Source organism: Pavona decussata, unplaced genomic scaffold (genome assembly GCF_977016875.1).
Source record: "Pavona decussata unplaced genomic scaffold, jaPavDecu1.1 SCAFFOLD_6, whole genome shotgun sequence".
In the NCBI taxonomy this organism is placed as follows: Eukaryota; Metazoa; Cnidaria; class Anthozoa; order Scleractinia; family Agariciidae; genus Pavona; species Pavona decussata.
The window spans coordinates 2,297,207-2,309,568 of record NW_028145430.1 but is presented as its reverse complement, the minus strand read 5'-3'; the positions used below and the strand labels follow the sequence as shown (position 1 = coordinate 2,309,568).

At 37.8% G+C, this 12,362-nt stretch overlaps 1 long non-coding RNA gene across 1 annotated transcript; it reads right to left on the bottom strand.

Moving 5' to 3' along the window:
• Positions 1 to 5,282: 5,282 nt before the first annotated feature.
• Positions 5,283 to 8,426, bottom strand: LOC146489139 (uncharacterized). The gene is made up of 3 exons (XR_014863986.1): positions 8,338 to 8,426; positions 7,352 to 7,729; positions 5,283 to 5,889 (listed from the first exon to the last, which is right to left on the bottom strand). It is a non-coding gene; the product is annotated as an uncharacterized LOC146489139 (long non-coding RNA).
• Positions 8,427 to 12,362: the final 3,936 nt, after the last annotated feature.

Genomic DNA, 12,362 nt, shown 5'->3' with positions numbered 1-12,362 from the left:
ACAAACAGAAGAAAACAGAAAAAAAAAAGATTTGAAGTTGTTGTAAACGCAGATCGTCGTACAACGTTATGCAGTGTTTGATTGATGAAATACATGGTTGTTAGCCAGACTTCACGCTGCTTAAATGTTACACTGTGACAATAGGAGATTAGTGATTCTCAGTGACATACGCCTTAACAAAAATAATGCAAGCAAGTGATAATAACCGCTAAAGTTATCGTAGACTGTAAAGGTTTATTAGAGGGGTAGTATCATGGGAGATATGATTTTGGTCAAAAATTCACTAAATTTAAACTGTGAGCACTGTGTTAATTAATTTCTAAATCGCTTATTTAAAGAAATATTAATAGTGAGTTTACTGAGACGAAAGGTTGAACCAAAATATAGTACAACCGATTTTGGGTTCGTTACGACAGCGAAAATTGAAAACGTCGGCCCGACGTTTTCAAATTTGAACCCATTTTTATTTTCTTCATCTGCCGGCGAAAATATCCGTGGATAGTTTCTTTGCATTCTAATAGTCTTTTAATTTGGCTGCTGTCAACCGAATAGCGTCTTTTCGATTTTCAATGTGTTACTAAAAATACCGTGATACTGTCCCTTTAACTTGTGTTTCATTGTCTTTTTCTCGTGGAGCCGGTTTAACAGGAATTAAATTTTCAAGAAAAAGGAAACTTTTTTTTCATTTCATACTAGAGATTCAGACTTAAAACATGTGTTTACCTGCAAGAGTTTACTCTGAAACCTGGGTGGGTTTGGGAGATTTTGAAAGGTTCTCATATGTAAACCCTCAATTAACAGGCACATTTCAGCAAAATAATTAAATATTGTTACCCATGTTTTCAGTTCAATGATGGACTTTTTGAAGGGAAATTTTTGTAGGCTAACACAATTTGATCTGTTTGGATTGTTTACCAGAAAATTTTACGGCGGAGAAAATTTCAGGGAATGCACTTTTAGCGACATATAATTTGCCCCGCTGAAAGTAAAACGAATTAGTTTCCCGATACAACTAAAATTTGAGGTAACATTTGGCTGAAGTAAACTGTAGTTTGTCGCTACAATCAAGTCCGTTTTCTGAGGCGGTTAGGGGCCTTCCGTAAAAACCCGCAACTAAGAACCTGTTAGCCTAAAATTTGGATTTTATACCCCCTATAAACAAGAACCTATTTAGCCTAAAAATTGAAAATATGTTCCTTTTTTTCTTTTTCTCTAGGCAAAATATATCACTAATGTGAATGTATGAGTTGATATTCTTAAATAATTTTTTTTTTTGGGGGGGGGGAGGGGTGGGGGCGGGGGTAGAAAATAGGCCAGTAACCATCTTGTTTTGCAGCTGAGTTTTATTTGCCTTTTTCCAGAATAAGAAGCTATTTTAAGAACCTAAATAGCCTAAAATTGTGTTAACTACCATTTATATAAGAACCTGTTTACGCTACTTCCCAAAAATGAAGGTTCTTAGTTGCGGGTTTTGTACCACAGAAACGAGCCCCTTCCTTGGGTGCCCCTGACAACAGAAAGTACAACACGAGAAAAAAGCTTCTTTCTTTGTTAGGTGACTGCTCACCATCAGTTCGCTTTTCCGGTTTTCCTTTTTTCTTTTATTTCTACGTATTTGTAGACCTACAAGCTGGCAGGCAACCAGTTAATTTGCGTAGACTATGAAATAAGGCATAAGCCAGCGAAGACTTAGGCTAATAAATAAAGCTGAACGATGCATAAACTGCAAACATTTATTCACGATGTTGACGAGCAGTCTCTTGCGTTGAAACGAGTAAAGAATGGTAGGAAAATCGCTCTTTAAAAATTAATGTGTTTATATAATAAGAGGTCAAACTTCTTCACTGATATTTCCTTCTTGTGCAGCTATGCATTCATCTGTTTTTATGTTCAATAATTGACAAAATTATATTTTCTTAATATAGCGTTGGTATATTGAAAATGATTGCTTTACAGATGTACATCTTTTATGAATTAAAGACAAATTTTACATTACAACAATATCGTTTATCTTCTGTCTCGTAATGCACCGTTTAATAACTTTAATAAGTGTTTGAAACTCGACTTTAGCAAGTTTACAAATTGCAATGCGTCATTGTTCCCCTGTTTGGGATGTCTTTACTGGTACACATGTTAAGAAAATATTCCGATAACTCCGTCGGACAAGTCAGATATTTTCTGAAATGATCAAGCTCCAAATTAAATTTTACGTTTCATTTTAAACTTTCTGAGTATTTTCAGTTAGCCTGTGTAATACAGTAATGACCCGCGTATAAGAACCTAAATTTTTCAATTTAGCCTAAATAGGTTCTTATATAAATGGTACTTAAAGCAAATTTAGGCTACCAAGGTTCTTGAAATAGGTTCTTATATTTTCATATGAATTTCATCTGAATATACTATATGTATCATAAATATCATCTCATAATACAGTATAATGGCAAACACAATAGACATACAACATGGTACTTAAGCGTGAAAGAAAAAAAAAGTTATGTCAAGTTACTTTTAAATAGATGATGATCTTAATTCAGCAGTTTCTACCTATACACTTTCACAGCAACCGCACTGATAAGAACCTAACTTAAAATTTTAGCCTAAATAGGTTCTTATGTGGAGGGGGCTTAAAATGAAAATTTTAGCCTAACAGGTCCTTAAAACCCAGGTTCTTATACGCGGGCCATTACTGTATGTGTCACGATGCCGGGAACTAAAGTAAACCTTCCGTCGCTAATTGCCAGTGCGCTTTGTGAACGAGTCATTGACGCACTTGCCACGAGTGGCAAACTGAAAACGTAACTTGAGATCAAAAGGATTACTTGATCCGGATAATGGATGATGTTTAAAGCTCAGTCAGTAGACCTGGGGACATAAATGTCAGAAAAGCTTGACATTTTACCGAACGAACGAGTGGTGAAAAGCGCACTCCATAAATATTTCATTGTCACCAAAACGAGTTACTCGAGAGTGAAAAAGCTACCCCAACCAAGTCCAATAGACCTTTTGCAACAATAGCCCTTTTCACGGTTAACTCTGTTCATTTGAATTACAATGAAATCTAGCATGTATGAGAGGCAATTTCGGGCTATTTTGTAGTTTTAGCCCGAAATTGCCAAGCATCCACGTTGGATAACATTGTAATGCAAATGAGAAAAATCAACCGTGAAAAGGGCTATTGGCCCTGTGAACAAATTACCATAAAACTTGTAGCTGGAGCTAAATGATTTCCAGAAACGGAAAAAGCATGTTTCAATTCGCAAGAACACAAATTTTCAGACTCTAATTTCGTTCTATTGACCTATTGTTAGTCAAGTTGTCAGACATCTGTTGTAGCCGTTGATAGATGTTGTTCTGCGAAATAGAGTCGTGTGCGAACTTGTCCGGATTTGACTGAGGCCCGTTAAATCTCAAAATAACATCTTGATTTTACCCAAAACTTTAAAAAGGCAAAAAATTAGCCCAGAAAGTGAATAACTCACATAGAAAAATAAAATTTACCGTAAGAGAGTTTATGCTCCCTTTTCTCTCTCGATTTTTCTCCCTCCAATCAACCAAATTTGGGTTCCCATGGTAACATCAGGATCAATAAAGACCTACATTACTAAAATATTGCCAAAAAAAATTCTGGAAAAGTCACTAAGTTTGGTGGCGTTGGCTTGCAAATCAAGAAAGGTTTAAACGTCGAAAATCCACAAGGACAGGATCCGTTCTTCCGGTCTCGATAAGGTGAAATAAAAGTCGGGAAAAGAACTATATAATTCTAGAGTTTGACAAAGAACCTTTGTTAATGACGCAGTCCTCACCCGACTAGGATGCCAGTTGAATGTTGATTGACTGGTGAATAGGCCGTACTACGGGCTCGAAGGCCATTATATGTTGAGTAGGCATGAGACTTGTGGCGCCATGGGAGAATACGAAGTCAATGCTTTGGGTAAAAGAGCGAATAGGACAAATATCTAACTGAGCAGGTAACGGGCCACACGCTCCCCTCCCATTCTTGCTTGAGGGTCTAGAAGTTCTAGATGCCTACACGTCAGGCAACTAGTGATTTTTTGAGCGTACCAGCCGCTGGTTAGGTCCTACACAGTTCACCCCAGACTTGCTACCAACCATGAGTTAACTTTACCTTTTTAATATCTGGTGGTTTTACTAAAGACATATTTACGAAAAGCATATTTTTTTTACCATGCAACAGGAACACCCTTTTAGAAACCTGTGCTTATTATCAAACAAGTTCAGTAAAAAGACAGCACAGATCTTGATAAGAATAAATATTCGACAAAAAAATGATATCTAAAGGGAAACTAATAAAACAAAAGAAAAAAAACCTAGGACTACTATTTTTGGTACATATAATCCTGTGTATGAAAGCATTAAACGATAGGCCTTATCACGGTTTTCGACGCCATTTTGACGAGTAGGCAAACAGGCTTCAAATAACAATGTTTGTATGGAAATCCGATGTCCGGCAAATAATTTTCATAAAACATCGCTTCTGAAATATTCATGAATTGGTGAAAACTTTTGGCACTAGGAAAAGGTTTTAAGAAAAAAATTGGAGGGATGAAGCTGTACCAGAAAGCGTCCAGTCGTGTTTTGAACTTTTCATACATTTGTCTGTATAGCGAGCCAGCGTGAACTGCTACTAATGATAGTTCACGGGAAAAAATACAAGGAAATGTATATAAATATAATATATCCCACTGTGGTATATTGTAAGAAGGAATTTAAAACGATTACTATTGTGGGGAGAACTGCGCGGTTTGCAACGTCTTACTTGGTTGGTCGAGAGGACAAAAGAACGAACATCAGAATAAAGCTCTCCAGCCTTGAAAGACATATAATAAAATTTCGATATAACGCGCGCGCTGATTGGTTGAAACAGCGTGCTTTATCAGAGTACAGATGCACGCAGACGCCAGATCTGTTCGTTCGGAAAATGAAGTTGGTTCTGAAAATAAGGGTGAATGTGGGGGGAAATAAAAGAATTCTTTATCATAAAACAAATAAAGAAGCCTCGACTGTGCTCTGCTCTGTTGTAAAGCACTTAGGAAGCGGCTAGAGCACTCAAGAAGTAGGGAGAAACACTTGACTACGTCTCGTGTTTCCCCCTACACTTCTTTCGTGCTCTAGCCGCTTCCTGCGTGCTTTGCAACAGAACAGAGCACAGTCGAGGCTTCTTTATTTGTTAACTACAGCTGCAGGTTATAAGGGTCCAGCGAAAATAGAGCTTTTGAAGGGTGCAGGTCAACTGTAAATTAAAATATACGAGAATTGAAAGGTGATATACAAATGTAGTTGTATCTCCCTCATCGCAAAAATGTCTTTCACAGGCTTGTGTGTAATATTATGATGTTTTAAGAACCCAAAACACATATTAGATCCACTCTAATAGTAATTAAAAAAGACACTCATGGAGCACTTGCAGATAATTGCTTGTTTCAAATGCAATTTTAACTGGTGGCAGTCACAAGTGCAGCAGTTTAAGGCTCATATACAGGTCATTGACTGCGCAGTCCTCATTGCTGCATACTTTACTAATAGCCTGTTCACAGTCTCCTATCTTTCCGTGTGGTTTTTGCCGAGACGCTTCGATCGAACTCCCACCATCTTGGTTTGTAACGGCGAGCGCAATTTGCGGAGAGTGTGTAAACGACTAGGGCCACTAGTCGTTAAAAAATCTCTCCCCAGATTGCGCTCGCCGTTACAAACCAAGCTGACGACGGAAGTTCGATCGAAGCGTACGAGTCTCGAAAATCCCAGCAGAAAATATAGGGGACTGTGAATAGCCCACTTTACTAATGTCCATGCGTGTCCTGCTGTTTGGTTTATTACTCAGCGAGTGTCGAGCCCGGTAATCCGTCATCCACACGTTTTTTTAGTGACAGCCTAAAATGTAAGAAAACAATTCAAGTTATTAAAATATAACTTGTTATTCTCCTGGTTGATTTTCTTCCAGTTATTTCCACGTGAAAACAAGCGAGCGAACAAACAAACAAACAAACAAATTAGGCGTTGATCAAACTCACTGGCTCTTTCCTCGTGGCTATAATTGACTGTGAAATTTTGATTAACACCAAACATAGACTTAAAGTGACAAAATAAGAGAGCTTACTCCCCCAACAGCCATTTTTACTTTATTTAGAAGTAAACTTTATTTATCCTGCTGCAGACATCAAGAATAAAAAGCAACACAGTATGGAATTATTGCTCAGTAACGAGCATTTACTTATTTCATTTATTCATTTATTTATTTTATCCGCTTAACTATTTATTGCATTTTACCGTGATTTTACAATCAGTATTGTTAGCACTTTGATATTTTTTAAACGCGCTAGCGGCACTTTACAATTTCATCCACAGACTCAAAAGTTAGAAACACCTTGAACAGCATAAAATATAATAAACAGTACCACAGGGAACTACTCCTAAGTAGTTTAGTTTCATTGGAATGGTCAGTTTAAAACCTGAGAAGATTTAAAAGTTAGAACCACCTCAAACTAGCCTCCCACGCAGTCGTTTTTTTAGGGGAGGAGGTAATACGAGTCCCCTAAAAAACGACTCGTGGGAGGCTAACCTTACCTGCTTACAATACAATACAACATATATTTTGCCATATACACAACATTTACAGATGGAAAAAAATGAAGAAAATTGATGAAAGAAAATAAATGGCGAGAAAACATGAAAGAAACCACGAGGCTTATAACAAGTCAGGCTTCCTCACTTAAAATAACTAATCTTATATTAGAATTACATTATGGACTGAACGGCATGATCAACAGTTGCGGAAAAGTACTGTGCAGCAGCTTAGCTTCGTTGCATTGATGATACAATTGGTGATACTGACTGAAAAATGGCTCTTTTGTGATTCCATGGTGATTCCTATGTCAGTTGTAAAGTACAAGTTAAGGCCGATTTAGACGATACAACTTTTGCTTACGACTGTCGCATGCGATTTCTAGAGCGCGCGCTGCTCGCGTCATGCAAAAAATCGCACACAACTCTCGTCATTCAACATTGCCTATACCTACGATTGTTGTAGGATTTTGAAATCCTACCACATTTTTTGTAAAGTACACGACAGTCGTAAGCGAGTTGTAGGTTTGATTTACACGAAACAATTCGTGTCGTAGCCCTGTCGTAAGCTTGTCGCATGCGACAAAGTCGTTTCGTGTAAATGGCCCTTTAGACCGACAAGAAGACAACCTAGTTACCAGGGCTTTCCCCTTATAAATTGGGAGAAGGCCTGGGAAAGAGGTTGACACGAACAGAAATTTCAGCGAAAGAGACTTATTTAATAAATAGGTGGCCTTGAATATCGCACCATTTAATTTTGTATTTAACTTACATGTAAGCATCATTTTCGAATCCCGCATGGTCGACTTGCTGCACCAGCGATGATGTACAACATTCTTTTAGATTCGCTTTTGTCTGTTAGTAATCCTTTTGTTGCTACCGTTGAGTTTGTCGTTGCTGGTGTTGTTGTGCACTTGAAATGGTTGCGTTGATGGCACTCGAGATGTCTGCCACGGAACCATTCACGATTGAAACCAATATGGTCTTCTTTATGACAGCGCTGGATGATCCCGGTGGGGATTGTAAATAAAATGCCAGAATTGCCACAAGGGGGACTTCAGAAATCTGTTTTGGATAGCCAGGCAGGATATGAACTTGGTCTTCTGTGAATATGAGATTGTTGGCAGATCGGCGTCTAGAGCGTCTAAAGCTTTTAAAAGAAATGAAACCAACAAGTTTAGCTTTTAAACAACTGATATTTTGTTCGTTAATTCAGTCAACTAGCAAGCCAGTCAGTCAGTCACATAGTCAGTCAAATAGATAAGGGGCGCTTATAGTTTCTGAAGAAAATGGGGCGATGGGGAGTCGAAAGGAATGTTTGGTTTTTAACTAAAGGTAATTTAGCCACCCATAAAGAAATTCGAGTGCTGACGTTTCGAGCGTTAGCCTTTGAACAGTGGAGATACACTTTTGGTGGGAGAATGGTAACGTGGACAAGAACTGTATTTAAGTCAGTCAGACAGTCAGTCAGTCAATCAGTCAGTCAGTCAGTCAGTCAGTCAGACAGTCAGTCAGTCAGTCAGTCAGTCAGTCGGTCAGTCAGTTCGGGAGTGGGTCATTTATTCAGTCATGGAGTAAGCGAAGCAGCAAGTAACTCTCCAGTTAAGCAGCTATCAGACATTCGGTTATTCAGTCAGTCAGTCAGTCAGTCAGTCAGTCAGTCAGTCTGTCAGTCAGTAAATCAGTCAGTCAGTCAGTCTGTCAGTCCAGGAATAAGTCAAACAAAGAAAGGAATCTGGTACACAAATACTACTTTACCTGCTTGATTTACATGTGCTGTCGGTTGCACAATGTTTGGTAGCTGCCTCTGCAACAGACTGTTTAAATGCGTCTTCCTTTAGTTTGTTCCACTAAAATGACTTAAACAAACCAGTATTATGTTTAATGTTTACTGTTTTACTTAATGTATTATGTTTTATGTTCAATGTTTAATGTTAGGTTTTCCTGACATCGTCAATCTGTCGAATGCCTATACGGAATTCCCTTACGGGACGGACCACATTACTTAGGCTAACTATGGACCACAACTTTCGCGTGGATGGAATTACCAGAACCAATCAAAATTAACATTACTCTAGGCCATCGTTTATCTTCAGAATTCTACGGTATAATACTGCCCAACCACGTTGTCTTATTTTGCAACTGTATTATAATTATTTAAACTTATCGTTTCCCCTATTTTTGAGTAACCTTCGTCGTAGATCTTGTTCATTTCGTCTGCTCTTCCTGTTCCCTAACAGCTCTTCCATTTCCCGAGGATATCTCTGGTGTTACATTCAGTTTAATGGTTGACGAAACGACGGAATGAAAGCCAGTTAGTGTCTCCCTCAGGACTGTGTGTGCACCGAAGGCTTGGCAAGTTATATGGTTTTGTTTGCGATATAATGAACGTCCATCTACATAGGCTCAACTCGCAAGTGAATCAGGTACGGGAGGGTTTTATACGTGTCGCAAACGCAGACTGAAAGTAGAGTACATGAGAAATGCTTTAAGAAGCAAGGCTTACTCCACGTTGAGAATACGGTTTACAAACGGGTGGTTCCGGACAGGTCGCTCATTTTGATTCTTTAGCGCAAAAGAGTACTGCGAGAGAGCAAATTCAACGACTTTCTGTTGTTGCTAACCTCAGAAGTGTTCAGACCTTGGATGTCCAAGTTGACAGACTCGACCTTTTCCTCTTCAGATGGCGTTCTTGGTTCTGGAGCCGGCCGGGGCGGTGGGGGCGCTTCACCCTTATTAAGCCCTTCAAAAAAATAACAACATTCACTTTATCAGGGCATAAATGAAACAAAACTGATATTTTATTACCGATTAAATGTAGTAAGAAATCATCTATCTTTTGGACAAACGTTCGAAGTGCTTTTGGAACAGATTATGTTTGGAATGTCAAAGTTGGCAGCAATAGTATTTGTCAGAGAAAAAGTCAAACGATGCTTCGTAATCAGCCTGGCCCCAGTTGTTCAAAGGACGGATAACTTTATCCAGCGGATAAGTCCGACAATCCGACAGTTTCAATCTGTGCAAAGATTTCAGTATTTCCTCGTGCACAAGCAGATATGCACACTCTAACCACAGCTCAATTGGGGAGCGTACGAAAACCTTGGACAACATTTAACGTGAAGTATATTTTAGACGCTGAAGAGTGCCTTATCCAGCGGATAACAACTGGGTGGGGCCTGGTGGCTTAATCGATACTAAAGACAAAAATATCATGAATTAATGGCAACAATGGAGCGATTTTCTCTTTTCTGGCTTTATCTAATTTCGCTTTGAAATCAGGTTTATTACAAAAGATACTGGGTAGTATGTTAATGGCCTAACTAGATGTAGTGAGACGTTCTGCTCTGTAAACGTTAACACTCTCAGTCAATCCCGCTTGGCCTCATAGAGCATCGGTGATCAAAATCCGGGGGTCTTGTTCTTCGTGTGGACTACATTCGTCTCTAGGGCAATGCTTAGAAGGAAATACAGTGGTTTCAATTCAGCATTTAAATTTACTACTGCACTGATTTCCGCAGTAGTATAAATACAAACTAACTCTGGCACCTGTTGTCAATCCAATACAATCCTTCTTCACAAACACACTTGTAGGAACCATGGGTGTTACTGCACTTTTGAGAATCATCTTGACATTTAAAGGTGAACTCCAAACACTCATCGATATCTGAGAAAATAGGTAGATATGTATGAAATTGTACATGAGTGACGATGAATAATTAAATGAATGAGATAATTCAAAATTTGATTTTGACAATTAGCTTAGTGTATATTTTACTTTGTGCTTTTAACTTGGAGTGACTGCCTGACTTCTTTTCGATTCCGAATTTTGTTCAAATTGCCTTGCTGCTTGAGTATGCCCTAGTAACCCGCAGTCAATATATCCTCTAATGCAAAACGGTCACTAGATGTAAAGACTCATTTTATTGTCAAATACAAGTGTAAAAGTGTGAGTAAAAGTGGTTAAATGACGTTAGATTTAGCCTTTTTTCGTACCGTTACAGGTCTGACCGTTGCTGTCAAGTCTAAACCCAGATAGGCATGAGCACGTGCACCTTCCAACTGTATTAGTACAACCTTGACAGCATTGGTGTTGGTTGGTAGTACATTCATCGATATCTGTTGGAATGAAAAATACCACTGAACTAAATTGACGAAGTAAAATGAAATGACGGCATATAAAGCCCTAGTTAAAGACTCCCGTGTGTTACGTTAATAACTTTAACCGGTCATTTCAATCTATAACATGATGATTGTGTTACAATACCTATCATAAAAGCACCAATTGTACGGTACCAATAATTGCTACTTATGTAATGACCAGTTTATCTTTTATTGCTAAACATTCCAGGATCACGAGAGACTTATTAACGTCGCTTAAATTCAGACACGTGATTTGACTTTCAGATTTCTCTTGCTTACAGGGAGGAGGTCAGTGAATTTCATCCTTCCCTTTTTTTTCAATTCAATTCAATTTATTTGCCATTAACAAAAAAATACAACATAAATACATTATAGACGACACACAATATTCTTACTATTACAATATTCATACTTGACTATTTACAATATTAAATGTGTTAAAGGCTAGGAAGCCTATATAGAAGCCGGGGGCTTATTAACTATAGGCTTCCTAGAACTATTGGATAAACCATAGAAGTTAAGGGTACTGATTGAAATTTCCAATTAAATTTTTTTTTTTAAAAGAAGAAAAAAAAAAAAAAAAAAAAAAAAGGAAAGGAAGAAAAAAAAGAAAAGGTAAAGAAAAGGTGTGTAGCTCAACAAAGAGTCAATTTAACTTAGATAGAAGGAATTTTTTAAGTCTTTTGCCAAACAAACTGATAGTTTCACTGTTTTGAATTTCACGACTTAGCGAGTTGAAAAACGAAGGACCTTGAAACCGAATTGAGAATTTTCGAAGATTAGTTCGACAATAAGGTATATAGAAAAGGTTGGAATTTCTTGTTTTAGAAGAATGTATTTGACTTGCAAGAGTAAACATATCACGAAAATAATTTGGAAGTAAGCTTCTTTTAAAAAGATACATAAATTTACCTATTTGGTATAAATAAATGTCAGAGAATTTTAAAATCTCCTGTTCTTTAAAAAGAACACCGGTATGAGCGTCAAAAGAAACTTTTGATATTATTCTAATTATCTTCTTTTGCAGAACAATAATCCGATTTAAATTAGACTGATACGTCGATCCCCACACAGAAACACAATAAATTAAGTAAGGGTAAACTAGACTATAGTACAAGGAACGTAAGGAGGTTTTGGGGAGGCAAAAACTAGACTTATAAATAATACCTATTGATTTTGATATTTTTCTAGAAACACTAAGAATGTGAGGCTTCCATGACAAATGCTCATCGAGGATAACACCTAAAAATACTGTTTCTTTCACACGTTTAATTGCATTGTTGTCAATTTGAATAAAACTTTAAAACTCCTAGTTATTACGATAGCGACTTCAAGTTCCTCGTCCTCCCAAACTGCCTCCTGTGAAACTAGTCTTGATTAGTCTCACATTGTGTCGATTTTCCGTCCCCACCTTTTTTTTTTTTATTGTTATACGGACCTTAAAAAGAGCGACGACTGACGACGATGACGGCAACGAGAACGTCAGAAAACAACAGTTTCAATTAGTTATACTCTGGCTCTGCACGCGTGTTACAAACTTTGGTTCATTTCTTTGCCGTCCTCTTCAAAACGTAACAGCGACGTAAAATGACCAAATACATGGTTATATTGAGAACGTGAACGCGTGTTCATTAATTTTCCGT